This window comes from Oncorhynchus mykiss, unplaced genomic scaffold (assembly GCF_013265735.2).
Source record: "Oncorhynchus mykiss isolate Arlee unplaced genomic scaffold, USDA_OmykA_1.1 un_scaffold_838, whole genome shotgun sequence".
Taxonomy (NCBI): domain Eukaryota; kingdom Metazoa; phylum Chordata; class Actinopteri; order Salmoniformes; family Salmonidae; genus Oncorhynchus; species Oncorhynchus mykiss.
The window spans coordinates 32,501-45,518 of NW_023494285.1; the positions used below are offsets into that span (position 1 = coordinate 32,501).

Sequence of the window (13,018 nt, forward strand, 5' to 3'; positions counted from 1 at the left end):
GAGGGCACATATTTCAGCCTTGTGGGAAAAAACGGACAAAGAGTTGAAATTCCACAAGGCAGTGACAAAAAGCTTACAGCACCTGGTATTCCCAGGCGGTCTCCCATCCAAGTACTAACCAGGCCCGACCCTGCTTAGCTTCCGAGATCGGACGAGATCAGGCGTACTCAGGCCGGTGTGGCCGTAAGCGAAAGGCAATCTCAAAAAGTGGATGAAATTGCATATACTGTAGCCATAATTTGTAGCACAGATTGTTGGATGAAATACAAACTAACCTTGCTTACTTATTTCAAAGCGAGGGCACATATTTCAGCCTTGTGGGAAAAAACGGACAAAGAGTTGAAATTCCACAAGGCAGTGACAAAATGCTTACAGCACCTGGTATTCCCAGGCGGTCTCCCATCCAAGTACTAAACAGGCCCGACCCTGCTTAGCTTCCGAGATCGGACGAGATCAGGCGTACTCAGGGCGGTGTGGCCGTAAGCGAAAGGCAATCTCAAAAAGTGGATGAAATTGCATATACTGTAGCCATAATTTGTAGCACAGATTGTTGGATGAAATACAAACTAACCTTGCTTACTTATTTCAAAGCGAGGGCACATATTTCAGCCTTGTGGGAAAAAACGGACAAAGAGTTGAAATTCCACAAGGCAGTGACAAAAAGCTTACAGCACCTGGTATTCCCAGGCGGTCTCCCATCCAAGTACTAACCAGGCCCGACCCTGCTTAGCTTCCGAGATCGGACGAGATCAGGCGTACTCAGGCCGGTGTGGCCGTAAGCGAGAAACTATCTCTTGGTGCACCATGTAAAGTCAAAGTGAGCCTGATTAACAGCTGTTGCATTTCCACCATTTAGATAAGCATCTTTGTGTCACTCAAAAAGTGGAAGAAATTGCATATACTGTAGCCATAATTTGTAGCACAGATTGTTGGATGAAATACAAACTAACCTTGCTTACTTATTTCAAAGCGAGGGCACATATTTCAGCCTTGTGGGAAAAAACGGACAAAGAGTTGAAATTCCACAAGGCAGTGACAAAAAGCTTACAGCACCTGGTATTCCCAGGCGGTCTCCCATCCAAGTACTAACCAGGCCCGACCCTGCTTAGCTTCCGAGATCGGACGAGATCAGGCGTACTCAGGCCGGTGTGGCCGTAAGCGAAAGGCAATCTCAAAAAGTGGATGAAATTGCATATACTGTAGCCATAATTTGTAGCACAGATTGTTGGATGAAATACAAACTAACCTTGCTTACTTATTTCAAAGCGAGGGCACATATTTCAGCCTTGTGGGAAAAAACGGACAAAGAGTTGAAATTCCACAAGGCAGTGACAAAATGCTTACAGCACCTGGTATTCCCAGGCGGTCTCCCATCCAAGTACTAAACAGGCCCGACCCTGCTTAGCTTCCGAGATCGGACGAGATCAGGCGTACTCAGGGCGGTGTGGCCGTAAGCGAAAGGCAATCTCAAAAAGTGGATGAAATTGCATATACTGTAGCCATAATTTGTAGCACAGATTGTTGGATGAAATACAAACTAACCTTGCTTACTTATTTCAAAGCGAGGGCACATATTTCAGCCTTGTGGGAAAAAACGGACAAAGAGTTGAAATTCCACAAGGCAGTGACAAAAAGCTTACAGCACCTGGTATTCCCAGGCGGTCTCCCATCCAAGTACTAACCAGGCCCGACCCTGCTTAGCTTCCGAGATCGGACGAGATCAGGCGTACTCAGGCCGGTGTGGCCGTAAGCGAGAAACTATCTCTTGGTGCACCATGTAAAGTCAAAGTGAGCCTGATTAACAGCTGTTGCATTTCCACCATTTAGATAAGCATCTTTGTGTCACTCAAAAAGTGGAAGAAATTGCATATACTGTAGCCATAATTTGTAGCACAGATTGTTGGATGAAATACAAACTAACCTTGCTTACTTATTTCAAAGCGAGGGCACATATTTCAGCCTTGTGGGAAAAAACGGACAAAGAGTTGAAATTCCACAAGGCAGTGACAAAAAGCTTACAGCACCTGGTATTCCCAGGCGGTCTCCCATCCAAGTACTAACCAGGCCCGACCCTGCTTAGCTTCCGAGATCGGACGAGATCAGGCGTACTCAGGCCGGTGTGGCCGTAAGCGAGAAACTATCTCTTGGTGCACCATGTAAAGTCAAAGTGAGCCTGATTAACAGCTGTTGCATTTCCACCATTTAGATAAGCATCTTTGTGTCACTCAAAAAGTGGAAGAAATTGCATATACTGTAGCCATAATTTGTAGCACAGATTGTTGGATGAAATACAAACTAACCTTGCTTACTTATTTCAAAGCGAGGGCACATATTTCAGCCTTGTGGGAAAAAACGGACAAAGAGTTGAAATTCCACAAGGCAGTGACAAAAAGCTTACAGCACCTGGTATTCCCAGGCGGTCTCCCATCCAAGTACTAACCAGGCCCGACCCTGCTTAGCTTCCGAGATCGGACGAGATCAGGCGTACTCAGGCCGGTGTGGCCGTAAGCGAGAAACTATCTCTTGGTGCACCATGTAAAGTCAAAGTGAGCCTGATTAACAGCTGTTGCATTTCCACCATTTAGATAAGCATCTTTGTGTCACTCAAAAAGTGGAAGAAATTGCATATACTGTAGCCATAATTTGTAGCACAGATTGTTGGATGAAATACAAACTAACCTTGCTTACTTATTTCAAAGCGAGGGCACATATTTCAGCCTTGTGGGAAAAAACGGACAAAGAGTTGAAATTCCACAAGGCAGTGACAAAAAGCTTACAGCACCTGGTATTCCCAGGCGGTCTCCCATCCAAGTACTAACCAGGCCCGACCCTGCTTAGCTTCCGAGATCGGACGAGATCAGGCGTACTCAGGCCGGTGTGGCCGTAAGCGAAAGGCAATCTCAAAAAGTGGATGAAATTGCATATACTGTAGCCATAATTTGTAGCACAGATTGTTGGATGAAATACAAACTAACCTTGCTTACTTATTTCAAAGCGAGGGCACATATTTCAGCCTTGTGGGAAAAAACGGACAAAGAGTTGAAATTCCACAAGGCAGTGACAAAATGCTTACAGCACCTGGTATTCCCAGGCGGTCTCCCATCCAAGTACTAAACAGGCCCGACCCTGCTTAGCTTCCGAGATCGGACGAGATCAGGCGTACTCAGGGCGGTGTGGCCGTAAGCGAAAGGCAATCTCAAAAAGTGGATGAAATTGCATATACTGTAGCCATAATTTGTAGCACAGATTGTTGGATGAAATACAAACTAACCTTGCTTACTTATTTCAAAGCGAGGGCACATATTTCAGCCTTGTGGGAAAAAACGGACAAAGAGTTGAAATTCCACAAGGCAGTGACAAAAAGCTTACAGCACCTGGTATTCCCAGGCGGTCTCCCATCCAAGTACTAACCAGGCCCGACCCTGCTTAGCTTCCGAGATCGGACGAGATCAGGCGTACTCAGGCCGGTGTGGCCGTAAGCGAAAGGCAATCTCAAAAAGTGGATGAAATTGCATATACTGTAGCCATAATTTGTAGCACAGATTGTTGGATGAAATACAAACTAACCTTGCTTACTTATTTCAAAGCGAGGGCACATATTTCAGCCTTGTGGGAAAAAACGGACAAAGAGTTGAAATTCCACAAGGCAGTGACAAAAAGCTTACAGCACCTGGTATTCCCAGGCGGTCTCCCATCCAAGTACTAACCAGGCCCGACCCTGCTTAGCTTCCGAGATCGGACGAGATCAGGCGTACTCAGGCCGGTGTGGCCGTAAGCGAGAAACTATCTCTTGGTGCACCATGTAAAGTCAAAGTGAGCCTGATTAACAGCTGTTGCATTTCCACCATTTAGATAAGCATCTTTGTGTCACTCAAAAAGTGGAAGAAATTGCATATACTGTAGCCATAATTTGTAGCACAGATTGTTGGATGAAATACAAACTAACCTTGCTTACTTATTTCAAAGCGAGGGCACATATTTCAGCCTTGTGGGAAAAAACGGACAAAGAGTTGAAATTCCACAAGGCAGTGACAAAAAGCTTACAGCACCTGGTATTCCCAGGCGGTCTCCCATCCAAGTACTAACCAGGCCCGACCCTGCTTAGCTTCCGAGATCGGACGAGATCAGGCGTACTCAGGCCGGTGTGGCCGTAAGCGAGAAACTATCTCTTGGTGCACCATGTAAAGTCAAAGTGAGCCTGATTAACAGCTGTTGCATTTCCACCATTTAGATAAGCATCTTTGTGTCACTCAAAAAGTGGAAGAAATTGCATATACTGTAGCCATAATTTGTAGCACAGATTGTTGGATGAAATACAAACTAACCTTGCTTACTTATTTCAAAGCGAGGGCACATATTTCAGCCTTGTGGGAAAAAACGGACAAAGAGTTGAAATTCCACAAGGCAGTGACAAAAAGCTTACAGCACCTGGTATTCCCAGGCGGTCTCCCATCCAAGTACTAACCAGGCCCGACCCTGCTTAGCTTCCGAGATCGGACGAGATCAGGCGTACTCAGGCCGGTGTGGCCGTAAGCGAAAGGCAATCTCAAAAAGTGGATGAAATTGCATATACTGTAGCCATAATTTGTAGCACAGATTGTTGGATGAAATACAAACTAACCTTGCTTACTTATTTCAAAGCGAGGGCACATATTTCAGCCTTGTGGGAAAAAACGGACAAAGAGTTGAAATTCCACAAGGCAGTGACAAAAAGCTTACAGCACCTGGTATTCCCAGGCGGTCTCCCATCCAAGTACTAAACAGGCCCGACCCTGCTTAGCTTCCGAGATCGGACGAGATCAGGCGTACTCAGGGCGGTGTGGCCGTAAGCGAAAGGCAATCTCAAAAAGTGGATGAAATTGCATATACTGTAGCCATAATTTGTAGCACAGATTGTTGGATGAAATACAAACTAACCTTGCTTACTTATTTCAAAGCGAGGGCACATATTTCAGCCTTGTGGGAAAAAACGGACAAAGAGTTGAAATTCCACAAGGCAGTGACAAAAAGCTTACAGCACCTGGTATTCCCAGGCGGTCTCCCATCCAAGTACTAACCAGGCCCGACCCTGCTTAGCTTCCGAGATCGGACGAGATCAGGCGTACTCAGGCCGGTGTGGCCGTAAGCGAGAAACTATCTCTTGGTGCACCATGTAAAGTCAAAGTGAGCCTGATTAACAGCTGTTGCATTTCCACCATTTAGATAAGCATCTTTGTGTCACTCAAAAAGTGGAAGAAATTGCATATACTGTAGCCATAATTTGTAGCACAGATTGTTGGATGAAATACAAACTAACCTTGCTTACTTATTTCAAAGCGAGGGCACATATTTCAGCCTTGTGGGAAAAAACGGACAAAGAGTTGAAATTCCACAAGGCAGTGACAAAAAGCTTACAGCACCTGGTATTCCCAGGCGGTCTCCCATCCAAGTACTAACCAGGCCCGACCCTGCTTAGCTTCCGAGATCGGACGAGATCAGGCGTACTCAGGCCGGTGTGGCCGTAAGCGAAAGGCAATCTCAAAAAGTGGATGAAATTGCATATACTGTAGCCATAATTTGTAGCACAGATTGTTGGATGAAATACAAACTAACCTTGCTTACTTATTTCAAAGCGAGGGCACATATTTCAGCCTTGTGGGAAAAAACGGACAAAGAGTTGAAATTCCACAAGGCAGTGACAAAAAGCTTACAGCACCTGGTATTCCCAGGCGGTCTCCAATCCAAGTACTAAACAGGCCCGACCCTGCTTAGCTTCCGAGATCGGACGAGATCAGGCGTACTCAGGGCGGTGTGGCCGTAAGCGAAAGGCAATCTCAAAAAGTGGATGAAATTGCATATACTGTAGCCATAATTTGTAGCACAGATTGTTGGATGAAATACAAACTAACCTTGCTTACTTATTTCAAAGCGAGGGCACATATTTCAGCCTTGTGGGAAAAAACGGACAAAGAGTTGAAATTCCACAAGGCAGTGACAAAAAGCTTACAGCACCTGGTATTCCCAGGCGGTCTCCCATCCAAGTACTAACCAGGCCCGACCCTGCTTAACTTCCGAGATCGGACGAGATCAGGCGTACTCAGGCCGGTGTGGCCGTAAGCGAAAGGCAATCTCAAAAAGTGGATGAAATTGCATATACTGTAGCCATAATTTGTAGCACAGATTGTTGGATGAAATACAAACTAACCTTGCTTACTTATTTCAAAGCGAGGGCACATATTTCAGCCTTGTGGGAAAAAACGGACAAAGAGTTGAAATTCCACAAGGCAGTGACAAAAAGCTTACAGCACCTGGTATTCCCAGGCGGTCTCCCATCCAAGTACTAACCAGGCCCGACCCTGCTTAGCTTCCGAGATCGGACGAGATCAGGCGTACTCAGGCCGGTGTGGCCGTAAGCGAGAAACTATCTCTTGGTGCACCATGTAAAGTCAAAGTGAGCCTGATTAACAGCTGTTGCATTTCCACCATTTAGATAAGCATCTTTGTGTCACTCAAAAAGTGGAAGAAATTGCATATACTGTAGCCATAATTTGTAGCACAGATTGTTGGATGAAATACAAACTAACCTTGCTTACTTATTTCAAAGCGAGGGCACATATTTCAGCCTTGTGGGAAAAAACGGACAAAGAGTTGAAATTCCACAAGGCAGTGACAAAAAGCTTACAGCACCTGGTATTCCCAGGCGGTCTCCCATCCAAGTACTAACCAGGCCCGACCCTGCTTAGCTTCCGAGATCGGACGAGATCAGGCGTACTCAGGCCGGTGTGGCCGTAAGCGAAAGGCAATCTCAAAAAGTGGATGAAATTGCATATACTGTAGCCATAATTTGTAGCACAGATTGTTGGATGAAATACAAACTAACCTTGCTTACTTATTTCAAAGCGAGGGCACATATTTCAGCCTTGTGGGAAAAAACGGACAAAGAGTTGAAATTCCACAAGGCAGTGACAAAAAGCTTACAGCACCTGGTATTCCCAGGCGGTCTCCAATCCAAGTACTAAACAGGCCCGACCCTGCTTAGCTTCCGAGATCGGACGAGATCAGGCGTACTCAGGGCGGTGTGGCCGTAAGCGAAAGGCAATCTCAAAAAGTGGATGAAATTGCATATACTGTAGCCATAATTTGTAGCACAGATTGTTGGATGAAATACAAACTAACCTTGCTTACTTATTTCAAAGCGAGGGCACATATTTCAGCCTTGTGGGAAAAAACGGACAAAGAGTTGAAATTCCACAAGGCAGTGACAAAAAGCTTACAGCACCTGGTATTCCCAGGCGGTCTCCCATCCAAGTACTAACCAGGCCCGACCCTGCTTAACTTCCGAGATCGGACGAGATCAGGCGTACTCAGGCCGGTGTGGCCGTAAGCGAAAGGCAATCTCAAAAAGTGGATGAAATTGCATATACTGTAGCCATAATTTGTAGCACAGATTGTTGGATGAAATACAAACTAACCTTGCTTACTTATTTCAAAGCGAGGGCACATATTTCAGCCTTGTGGGAAAAAACGGACAAAGAGTTGAAATTCCACAAGGCAGTGACAAAAAGCTTACAGCACCTGGTATTCCCAGGCGGTCTCCCATCCAAGTACTAACCAGGCCCGACCCTGCTTAGCTTCCGAGATCGGACGAGATCAGGCGTACTCAGGCCGGTGTGGCCGTAAGCAAAAGGCAATCTCAAAAAGTGGATGAAATTGCATATACTGTAGCCATAATTTGTAGCACAGATTGTTGGATGAAATACAAACTAACCTTGCTTACTTATTTCAAAGCGAGGGCACATATTTCAGCCTTGTGGGAAAAAACGGACAAAGAGTTGAAATTCCACAAGGCAGTGACAAAAAGCTTACAGCACCTGGTATTCCCAGGCGGTCTCCCATCCAAGTACTAACCAGGCCCGACCCTGCTTAGCTTCCGAGATCGGACGAGATCAGGCGTACTCAGGCCGGTGTGGCCGTAAGCGAGAAACTATCTCTTGGTGCACCATGTAAAGTCAAAGTGAGCCTGATTAACAGCTGTTGCATTTCCACCATTTAGATAAGCATCTTTGTGTCACTCAAAAAGTGGAAGAAATTGCATATACTGTAGCCATAATTTGTAGCACAGATTGTTGGATGAAATACAAACTAACCTTGCTTACTTATTTCAAAGCGAGGGCACATATTTCAGCCTTGTGGGAAAAAAACGGACAAAGAGTTGAAATTCCACAAGGCAGTGACAAAAAGCTTACAGCACCTGGTATTCCCAGGCGGTCTCCCATCCAAGTACTAACCAGGCCCGACCCTGCTTAGCTTCCGAGATCGGACGAGATCAGGCGTACTCAGGCCGGTGTGGCCGTAAGCGAGAAATTATCTCTTGGTGCACCATGTAAAGTCAAAGTGAGCCTGATTAACAGCTGTTGCATTTCCACCATTTAGATAAGCATCTTTGTGTCACTCAAAAAGTGGAAGAAATTGCATATACTGTAGCCATAATTTGTAGCACAGATTGTTGGATGAAATACAAACTAACCTTGCTTACTTATTTCAAAGCGAGGGCACATATTTCAGCCTTGTGGGAAAAAACGGACAAAGAGTTGAAATTCCACAAGGCAGTGACAAAAAGCTTACAGCACCTGGTATTCCCAGGCGGTCTCCCATCCAAGTACTAACCAGGCCCGACCCTGCTTAGCTTCCGAGATCGGACGAGATCAGGCGTACTCAGGCCGGTGTGGCCGTAAGCGAGAAACTATCTCTTGGTGCACCATGTAAAGTCAAAGTGAGCCTGATTAACAGCTGTTGCATTTCCACCATTTAGATAAGCATCTTTGTGTCACTCAAAAAGTGGAAGAAATTGCATATACTGTAGCCATAATTTGTAGCACAGATTGTTGGATGAAATACAAACTAACCTTGCTTACTTATTTCAAAGCGAGGGCACATATTTCAGCCTTGTGGGAAAAAACGGACAAAGATTTGAAATTCCACAAGGCAGTGACAAAAAGCTTACAGCACCTGGTATTCCCAGGCGGTCTCCCATCCAAGTACTAACCAGGCCCGACCCTGCTTAGCTTCCGAGATCGGACGAGATCAGGCGTACTCAGGCCGGTGTGGCCGTAAGCGAGAAACTATCTCTTGGTGCACCATGTAAAGTCAAAGTGAGCCTGATTAACAGCTGTTGCATTTCCACCATTTAGATAAGCATCTTTGTGTCACTCAAAAAGTGGAAGAAATTGCATATACTGTAGCCATAATTTGTAGCACAGATTGTTGGATGAAATACAAACTAACCTTGCTTACTTATTTCAAAGCGAGGGCACATATTTCAGCCTTGTGGGAAAAAACGGACAAAGAGTTGAAATTCCACAAGGCAGTGACAAAAAGCTTACAGCACCTGGTATTCCCAGGCGGTCTCCCATCCAAGTACTAACCAGGCCCGACCCTGCTTAGCTTCCGAGATCGGACGAGATCAGGCGTACTCAGGCCGGTGTGGCCGTAAGCGAAAGGCAATCTCAAAAAGTGGATGAAATTGCATATACTGTAGCCATAATTTGTAGCACAGATTGTTGGATGAAATACAAACTAACCTTGCTTACTTATTTCAAAGCGAGGGCACATATTTCAGCCTTGTGGGAAAAAACGGACAAAGAGTTGAAATTCCACAAGGCAGTGACAAAATGCTTACAGCACCTGGTATTCCCAGGCGGTCTCCCATCCAAGTACTAAACAGGCCCGACCCTGCTTAGCTTCCGAGATCGGACGAGATCAGGCGTACTCAGGGCGGTGTGGCCGTAAGCGAAAGGCAATCTCAAAAAGTGGATGAAATTGCATATACTGTAGCCATAATTTGTAGCACAGATTGTTGGATGAAATACAAACTAACCTTGCTTACTTATTTCAAAGCGAGGGCACATATTTCAGCCTTGTGGGAAAAAACGGACAAAGAGTTGAAATTCCACAAGGCAGTGACAAAAAGCTTACAGCACCTGGTATTCCCAGGCGGTCTCCCATCCAAGTACTAACCAGGCCCGACCCTGCTTAGCTTCCGAGATCGGACGAGATCAGGCGTACTCAGGCCGGTGTGGCCGTAAGCGAGAAACTATCTCTTGGTGCACCATGTAAAGTCAAAGTGAGCCTGATTAACAGCTGTTGCATTTCCACCATTTAGATAAGCATCTTTGTGTCACTCAAAAAGTGGAAGAAATTGCATATACTGTAGCCATAATTTGTAGCACAGATTGTTGGATGAAATACAAACTAACCTTGCTTACTTATTTCAAAGCGAGGGCACATATTTCAGCCTTGTGGGAAAAAACGGACAAAGAGTTGAAATTCCACAAGGCAGTGACAAAAAGCTTACAGCACCTGGTATTCCCAGGCGGTCTCCCATCCAAGTACTAACCAGGCCCGACCCTGCTTAGCTTCCGAGATCGGACGAGATCAGGCGTACTCAGGCCGGTGTGGCCGTAAGCGAGAAACTATCTCTTGGTGCACCATGTAAAGTCAAAGTGAGCCTGATTAACAGCTGTTGCATTTCCACCATTTAGATAAGCATCTTTGTGTCACTCAAAAAGTGGAAGAAATTGCATATACTGTAGCCATAATTTGTAGCACAGATTGTTGGATGAAATACAAACTAACCTTGCTTACTTATTTCAAAGCGAGGGCACATATTTCAGCCTTGTGGGAAAAAACGGACAAAGATTTGAAATTCCACAAGGCAGTGACAAAAAGCTTACAGCACCTGGTATTCCCAGGCGGTCTCCCATCCAAGTACTAACCAGGCCCGACCCTGCTTAGCTTCCGAGATCGGACGAGATCAGGCGTACTCAGGCCGGTGTGGCCGTAAGCGAGAAACTATCTCTTGGTGCACCATGTAAAGTCAAAGTGAGCCTGATTAACAGCTGTTGCATTTCCACCATTTAGATAAGCATCTTTGTGTCACTCAAAAAGTGGAAGAAATTGCATATACTGTAGCCATAATTTGTAGCACAGATTGTTGGATGAAATACAAACTAACCTTGCTTACTTATTTCAAAGCGAGGGCACATATTTCAGCCTTGTGGGAAAAAACGGACAAAGAGTTGAAATTCCACAAGGCAGTGACAAAAAGCTTACAGCACCTGGTATTCCCAGGCGGTCTCCCATCCAAGTACTAACCAGGCCCGACCCTGCTTAGCTTCCGAGATCGGACGAGATCAGGCGTACTCAGGCCGGTGTGGCCGTAAGCGAAAGGCAATCTCAAAAAGTGGATGAAATTGCATATACTGTAGCCATAATTTGTAGCACAGATTGTTGGATGAAATACAAACTAACCTTGCTTACTTATTTCAAAGCGAGGGCACATATTTCAGCCTTGTGGGAAAAAACGGACAAAGAGTTGAAATTCCACAAGGCAGTGACAAAAAGCTTACAGCACCTGGTATTCCCAGGCGGTCTCCCATCCAAGTACTAAACAGGCCCGACCCTGCTTAGCTTCCGAGATCGGACGAGATCAGGCGTACTCAGGGCGGTGTGGCCGTAAGCGAAAGGCAATCTCAAAAAGTGGATGAAATTGCATATACTGTAGCCATAATTTGTAGCACAGATTGTTGGATGAAATACAAACTAACCTTGCTTACTTATTTCAAAGCGAGGGCACATATTTCAGCCTTGTGGGAAAAAACGGACAAAGAGTTGAAATTCCACAAGGCAGTGACAAAAAGCTTACAGCACCTGGTATTCCCAGGCGGTCTCCCATCCAAGTACTAACCAGGCCCGACCCTGCTTAGCTTCCGAGATCGGACGAGATCAGGCGTACTCAGGCCGGTGTGGCCGTAAGCGAGAAACTATCTCTTGGTGCACCATGTAAAGTCAAAGTGAGCCTGATTAACAGCTGTTGCATTTCCACCATTTAGATAAGCATCTTTGTGTCACTCAAAAAGTGGAAGAAATTGCATATACTGTAGCCATAATTTGTAGCACAGATTGTTGGATGAAATACAAACTAACCTTGCTTACTTATTTCAAAGCGAGGGCACATATTTCAGCCTTGTGGGAAAAAACGGACAAAGAGTTGAAATTCCACAAGGCAGTGACAAAAAGCTTACAGCACCTGGTATTCCCAGGCGGTCTCCCATCCAAGTACTAACCAGGCCCGACCCTGCTTAGCTTCCGAGATCGGACGAGATCAGGCGTACTCAGGCCGATGTGGCCGTAAGCGAAAGGCAATCTCAAAAAGTGGATGAAATTGCATATACTGTAGCCATAATTTGTAGCACAGATTGTTGGATGAAATACAAACTAACCTTGCTTACTTATTTCAAAGCGAGGGCACATATTTCAGCCTTGTGGGAAAAAACGGACAAAGAGTTGAAATTCCACAAGGCAGTGACAAAAAGCTTACAGCACCTGGTATTCCCAGGCGGTCTCCAATCCAAGTACTAAACAGGCCCGACCCTGCTTAGCTTCCGAGATCGGACGAGATCAGGCGTACTCAGGGCGGTGTGGCCGTAAGCGAAAGGCAATCTCAAAAAGTGGATGAAATTGCATATACTGTAGCCATAATTTGTAGCACAGATTGTTGGATGAAATACAAACTAACCTTGCTTACTTATTTCAAAGCGAGGGCACATATTTCAGCCTTGTGGGAAAAAACGGACAAAGAGTTGAAATTCCACAAGGCAGTGACAAAAAGCTTACAGCACCTGGTATTCCCAGGCGGTCTCCCATCCAAGTACTAACCAGGCCCGACCCTGCTTAGCTTCCGAGATCGGACGAGATCAGGCGTACTCAGGCCGGTGTGGCCGTAAGCGAGAAACTATCTCTTGGTGCACCATGTAAAGTCAAAGTGAGCCTGATTAACAGCTGTTGCATTTCCACCATTTAGATAAGCATCTTTGTGTCACTCAAAAAGTGGAAGAAATTGCATATACTGTAGCCATAATTTGTAGCACAGATTGTTGGGTGAAATACAAACTAACCTTGCTTACTTATTTCAAAGCGAGGGCACATATTTCAGCCTTGTGGGAAAAAACGGACAAAGAGTTGAAATTCCACAAGGCAG

General features: G+C 45.4%; 39 non-coding genes across 39 annotated transcripts; all 39 read right to left on the reverse strand.

The window, feature by feature from the left end:
• Positions 1 to 70: 70 nt before the first annotated feature.
• On the reverse strand, positions 71 to 189 carry LOC118963086. Its single transcript, XR_005050287.1, has one exon. It is a non-coding gene; the product is annotated as a 5S ribosomal RNA (ribosomal RNA).
• A 177-nt stretch (positions 190 to 366) lies between these two features.
• On the reverse strand, positions 367 to 485 carry LOC118963087. Its single transcript, XR_005050288.1, has one exon. It is a non-coding gene; the product is annotated as a 5S ribosomal RNA (ribosomal RNA).
• A 177-nt stretch (positions 486 to 662) lies between these two features.
• LOC118963088 lies at positions 663 to 781 on the reverse strand. The gene has a single exon (XR_005050289.1). It is a non-coding gene; the product is annotated as a 5S ribosomal RNA (ribosomal RNA).
• A 260-nt stretch (positions 782 to 1,041) lies between these two features.
• Positions 1,042 to 1,160, reverse strand: LOC118963089. Its single transcript, XR_005050290.1, has one exon. It is a non-coding gene; the product is annotated as a 5S ribosomal RNA (ribosomal RNA).
• A 177-nt stretch (positions 1,161 to 1,337) lies between these two features.
• LOC118963098 lies at positions 1,338 to 1,456 on the reverse strand. The gene has a single exon (XR_005050299.1). It is a non-coding gene; the product is annotated as a 5S ribosomal RNA (ribosomal RNA).
• Positions 1,457 to 1,633: 177 nt separating this feature from the next.
• On the reverse strand, positions 1,634 to 1,752 carry LOC118963090. The gene has a single exon (XR_005050291.1). It is a non-coding gene; the product is annotated as a 5S ribosomal RNA (ribosomal RNA).
• Positions 1,753 to 2,012: 260 nt separating this feature from the next.
• LOC118963091 lies at positions 2,013 to 2,131 on the reverse strand. Its single transcript, XR_005050292.1, has one exon. It is a non-coding gene; the product is annotated as a 5S ribosomal RNA (ribosomal RNA).
• Positions 2,132 to 2,391: 260 nt separating this feature from the next.
• Positions 2,392 to 2,510, reverse strand: LOC118963092. Its single transcript, XR_005050293.1, has one exon. It is a non-coding gene; the product is annotated as a 5S ribosomal RNA (ribosomal RNA).
• A 260-nt stretch (positions 2,511 to 2,770) lies between these two features.
• LOC118963093 lies at positions 2,771 to 2,889 on the reverse strand. The gene has a single exon (XR_005050294.1). It is a non-coding gene; the product is annotated as a 5S ribosomal RNA (ribosomal RNA).
• A 177-nt stretch (positions 2,890 to 3,066) lies between these two features.
• Positions 3,067 to 3,185, reverse strand: LOC118963109. Its single transcript, XR_005050310.1, has one exon. It is a non-coding gene; the product is annotated as a 5S ribosomal RNA (ribosomal RNA).
• A 177-nt stretch (positions 3,186 to 3,362) lies between these two features.
• On the reverse strand, positions 3,363 to 3,481 carry LOC118963094. Its single transcript, XR_005050295.1, has one exon. It is a non-coding gene; the product is annotated as a 5S ribosomal RNA (ribosomal RNA).
• A 177-nt stretch (positions 3,482 to 3,658) lies between these two features.
• Positions 3,659 to 3,777, reverse strand: LOC118963095. Its single transcript, XR_005050296.1, has one exon. It is a non-coding gene; the product is annotated as a 5S ribosomal RNA (ribosomal RNA).
• Positions 3,778 to 4,037: 260 nt separating this feature from the next.
• On the reverse strand, positions 4,038 to 4,156 carry LOC118963096. The gene has a single exon (XR_005050297.1). It is a non-coding gene; the product is annotated as a 5S ribosomal RNA (ribosomal RNA).
• A 260-nt stretch (positions 4,157 to 4,416) lies between these two features.
• Positions 4,417 to 4,535, reverse strand: LOC118963097. Its single transcript, XR_005050298.1, has one exon. It is a non-coding gene; the product is annotated as a 5S ribosomal RNA (ribosomal RNA).
• A 177-nt stretch (positions 4,536 to 4,712) lies between these two features.
• LOC118963070 lies at positions 4,713 to 4,831 on the reverse strand. The gene has a single exon (XR_005050271.1). It is a non-coding gene; the product is annotated as a 5S ribosomal RNA (ribosomal RNA).
• Positions 4,832 to 5,008: 177 nt separating this feature from the next.
• LOC118963099 lies at positions 5,009 to 5,127 on the reverse strand. The gene has a single exon (XR_005050300.1). It is a non-coding gene; the product is annotated as a 5S ribosomal RNA (ribosomal RNA).
• A 260-nt stretch (positions 5,128 to 5,387) lies between these two features.
• On the reverse strand, positions 5,388 to 5,506 carry LOC118963100. Its single transcript, XR_005050301.1, has one exon. It is a non-coding gene; the product is annotated as a 5S ribosomal RNA (ribosomal RNA).
• Positions 5,507 to 5,683: 177 nt separating this feature from the next.
• LOC118963146 lies at positions 5,684 to 5,802 on the reverse strand. The gene has a single exon (XR_005050347.1). It is a non-coding gene; the product is annotated as a 5S ribosomal RNA (ribosomal RNA).
• A 177-nt stretch (positions 5,803 to 5,979) lies between these two features.
• LOC118963131 lies at positions 5,980 to 6,098 on the reverse strand. The gene has a single exon (XR_005050332.1). It is a non-coding gene; the product is annotated as a 5S ribosomal RNA (ribosomal RNA).
• Positions 6,099 to 6,275: 177 nt separating this feature from the next.
• On the reverse strand, positions 6,276 to 6,394 carry LOC118963101. Its single transcript, XR_005050302.1, has one exon. It is a non-coding gene; the product is annotated as a 5S ribosomal RNA (ribosomal RNA).
• Positions 6,395 to 6,654: 260 nt separating this feature from the next.
• On the reverse strand, positions 6,655 to 6,773 carry LOC118963102. The gene has a single exon (XR_005050303.1). It is a non-coding gene; the product is annotated as a 5S ribosomal RNA (ribosomal RNA).
• A 177-nt stretch (positions 6,774 to 6,950) lies between these two features.
• On the reverse strand, positions 6,951 to 7,069 carry LOC118963147. Its single transcript, XR_005050348.1, has one exon. It is a non-coding gene; the product is annotated as a 5S ribosomal RNA (ribosomal RNA).
• Positions 7,070 to 7,246: 177 nt separating this feature from the next.
• Positions 7,247 to 7,365, reverse strand: LOC118963142. Its single transcript, XR_005050343.1, has one exon. It is a non-coding gene; the product is annotated as a 5S ribosomal RNA (ribosomal RNA).
• A 177-nt stretch (positions 7,366 to 7,542) lies between these two features.
• LOC118963103 lies at positions 7,543 to 7,661 on the reverse strand. The gene has a single exon (XR_005050304.1). It is a non-coding gene; the product is annotated as a 5S ribosomal RNA (ribosomal RNA).
• Positions 7,662 to 7,838: 177 nt separating this feature from the next.
• Positions 7,839 to 7,957, reverse strand: LOC118963104. The gene has a single exon (XR_005050305.1). It is a non-coding gene; the product is annotated as a 5S ribosomal RNA (ribosomal RNA).
• Positions 7,958 to 8,218: 261 nt separating this feature from the next.
• LOC118963105 lies at positions 8,219 to 8,337 on the reverse strand. Its single transcript, XR_005050306.1, has one exon. It is a non-coding gene; the product is annotated as a 5S ribosomal RNA (ribosomal RNA).
• Positions 8,338 to 8,597: 260 nt separating this feature from the next.
• LOC118963106 lies at positions 8,598 to 8,716 on the reverse strand. Its single transcript, XR_005050307.1, has one exon. It is a non-coding gene; the product is annotated as a 5S ribosomal RNA (ribosomal RNA).
• A 260-nt stretch (positions 8,717 to 8,976) lies between these two features.
• LOC118963107 lies at positions 8,977 to 9,095 on the reverse strand. Its single transcript, XR_005050308.1, has one exon. It is a non-coding gene; the product is annotated as a 5S ribosomal RNA (ribosomal RNA).
• A 260-nt stretch (positions 9,096 to 9,355) lies between these two features.
• On the reverse strand, positions 9,356 to 9,474 carry LOC118963108. Its single transcript, XR_005050309.1, has one exon. It is a non-coding gene; the product is annotated as a 5S ribosomal RNA (ribosomal RNA).
• Positions 9,475 to 9,651: 177 nt separating this feature from the next.
• Positions 9,652 to 9,770, reverse strand: LOC118963120. Its single transcript, XR_005050321.1, has one exon. It is a non-coding gene; the product is annotated as a 5S ribosomal RNA (ribosomal RNA).
• Positions 9,771 to 9,947: 177 nt separating this feature from the next.
• On the reverse strand, positions 9,948 to 10,066 carry LOC118963110. Its single transcript, XR_005050311.1, has one exon. It is a non-coding gene; the product is annotated as a 5S ribosomal RNA (ribosomal RNA).
• Positions 10,067 to 10,326: 260 nt separating this feature from the next.
• On the reverse strand, positions 10,327 to 10,445 carry LOC118963111. The gene has a single exon (XR_005050312.1). It is a non-coding gene; the product is annotated as a 5S ribosomal RNA (ribosomal RNA).
• A 260-nt stretch (positions 10,446 to 10,705) lies between these two features.
• On the reverse strand, positions 10,706 to 10,824 carry LOC118963112. The gene has a single exon (XR_005050313.1). It is a non-coding gene; the product is annotated as a 5S ribosomal RNA (ribosomal RNA).
• A 260-nt stretch (positions 10,825 to 11,084) lies between these two features.
• LOC118963113 lies at positions 11,085 to 11,203 on the reverse strand. The gene has a single exon (XR_005050314.1). It is a non-coding gene; the product is annotated as a 5S ribosomal RNA (ribosomal RNA).
• Positions 11,204 to 11,380: 177 nt separating this feature from the next.
• On the reverse strand, positions 11,381 to 11,499 carry LOC118963161. Its single transcript, XR_005050362.1, has one exon. It is a non-coding gene; the product is annotated as a 5S ribosomal RNA (ribosomal RNA).
• Positions 11,500 to 11,676: 177 nt separating this feature from the next.
• On the reverse strand, positions 11,677 to 11,795 carry LOC118963114. Its single transcript, XR_005050315.1, has one exon. It is a non-coding gene; the product is annotated as a 5S ribosomal RNA (ribosomal RNA).
• Positions 11,796 to 12,055: 260 nt separating this feature from the next.
• On the reverse strand, positions 12,056 to 12,174 carry LOC118963130. The gene has a single exon (XR_005050331.1). It is a non-coding gene; the product is annotated as a 5S ribosomal RNA (ribosomal RNA).
• A 177-nt stretch (positions 12,175 to 12,351) lies between these two features.
• On the reverse strand, positions 12,352 to 12,470 carry LOC118963148. The gene has a single exon (XR_005050349.1). It is a non-coding gene; the product is annotated as a 5S ribosomal RNA (ribosomal RNA).
• Positions 12,471 to 12,647: 177 nt separating this feature from the next.
• LOC118963115 lies at positions 12,648 to 12,766 on the reverse strand. Its single transcript, XR_005050316.1, has one exon. It is a non-coding gene; the product is annotated as a 5S ribosomal RNA (ribosomal RNA).
• Between the last annotated feature and the right edge of the window lie 252 nt (positions 12,767 to 13,018).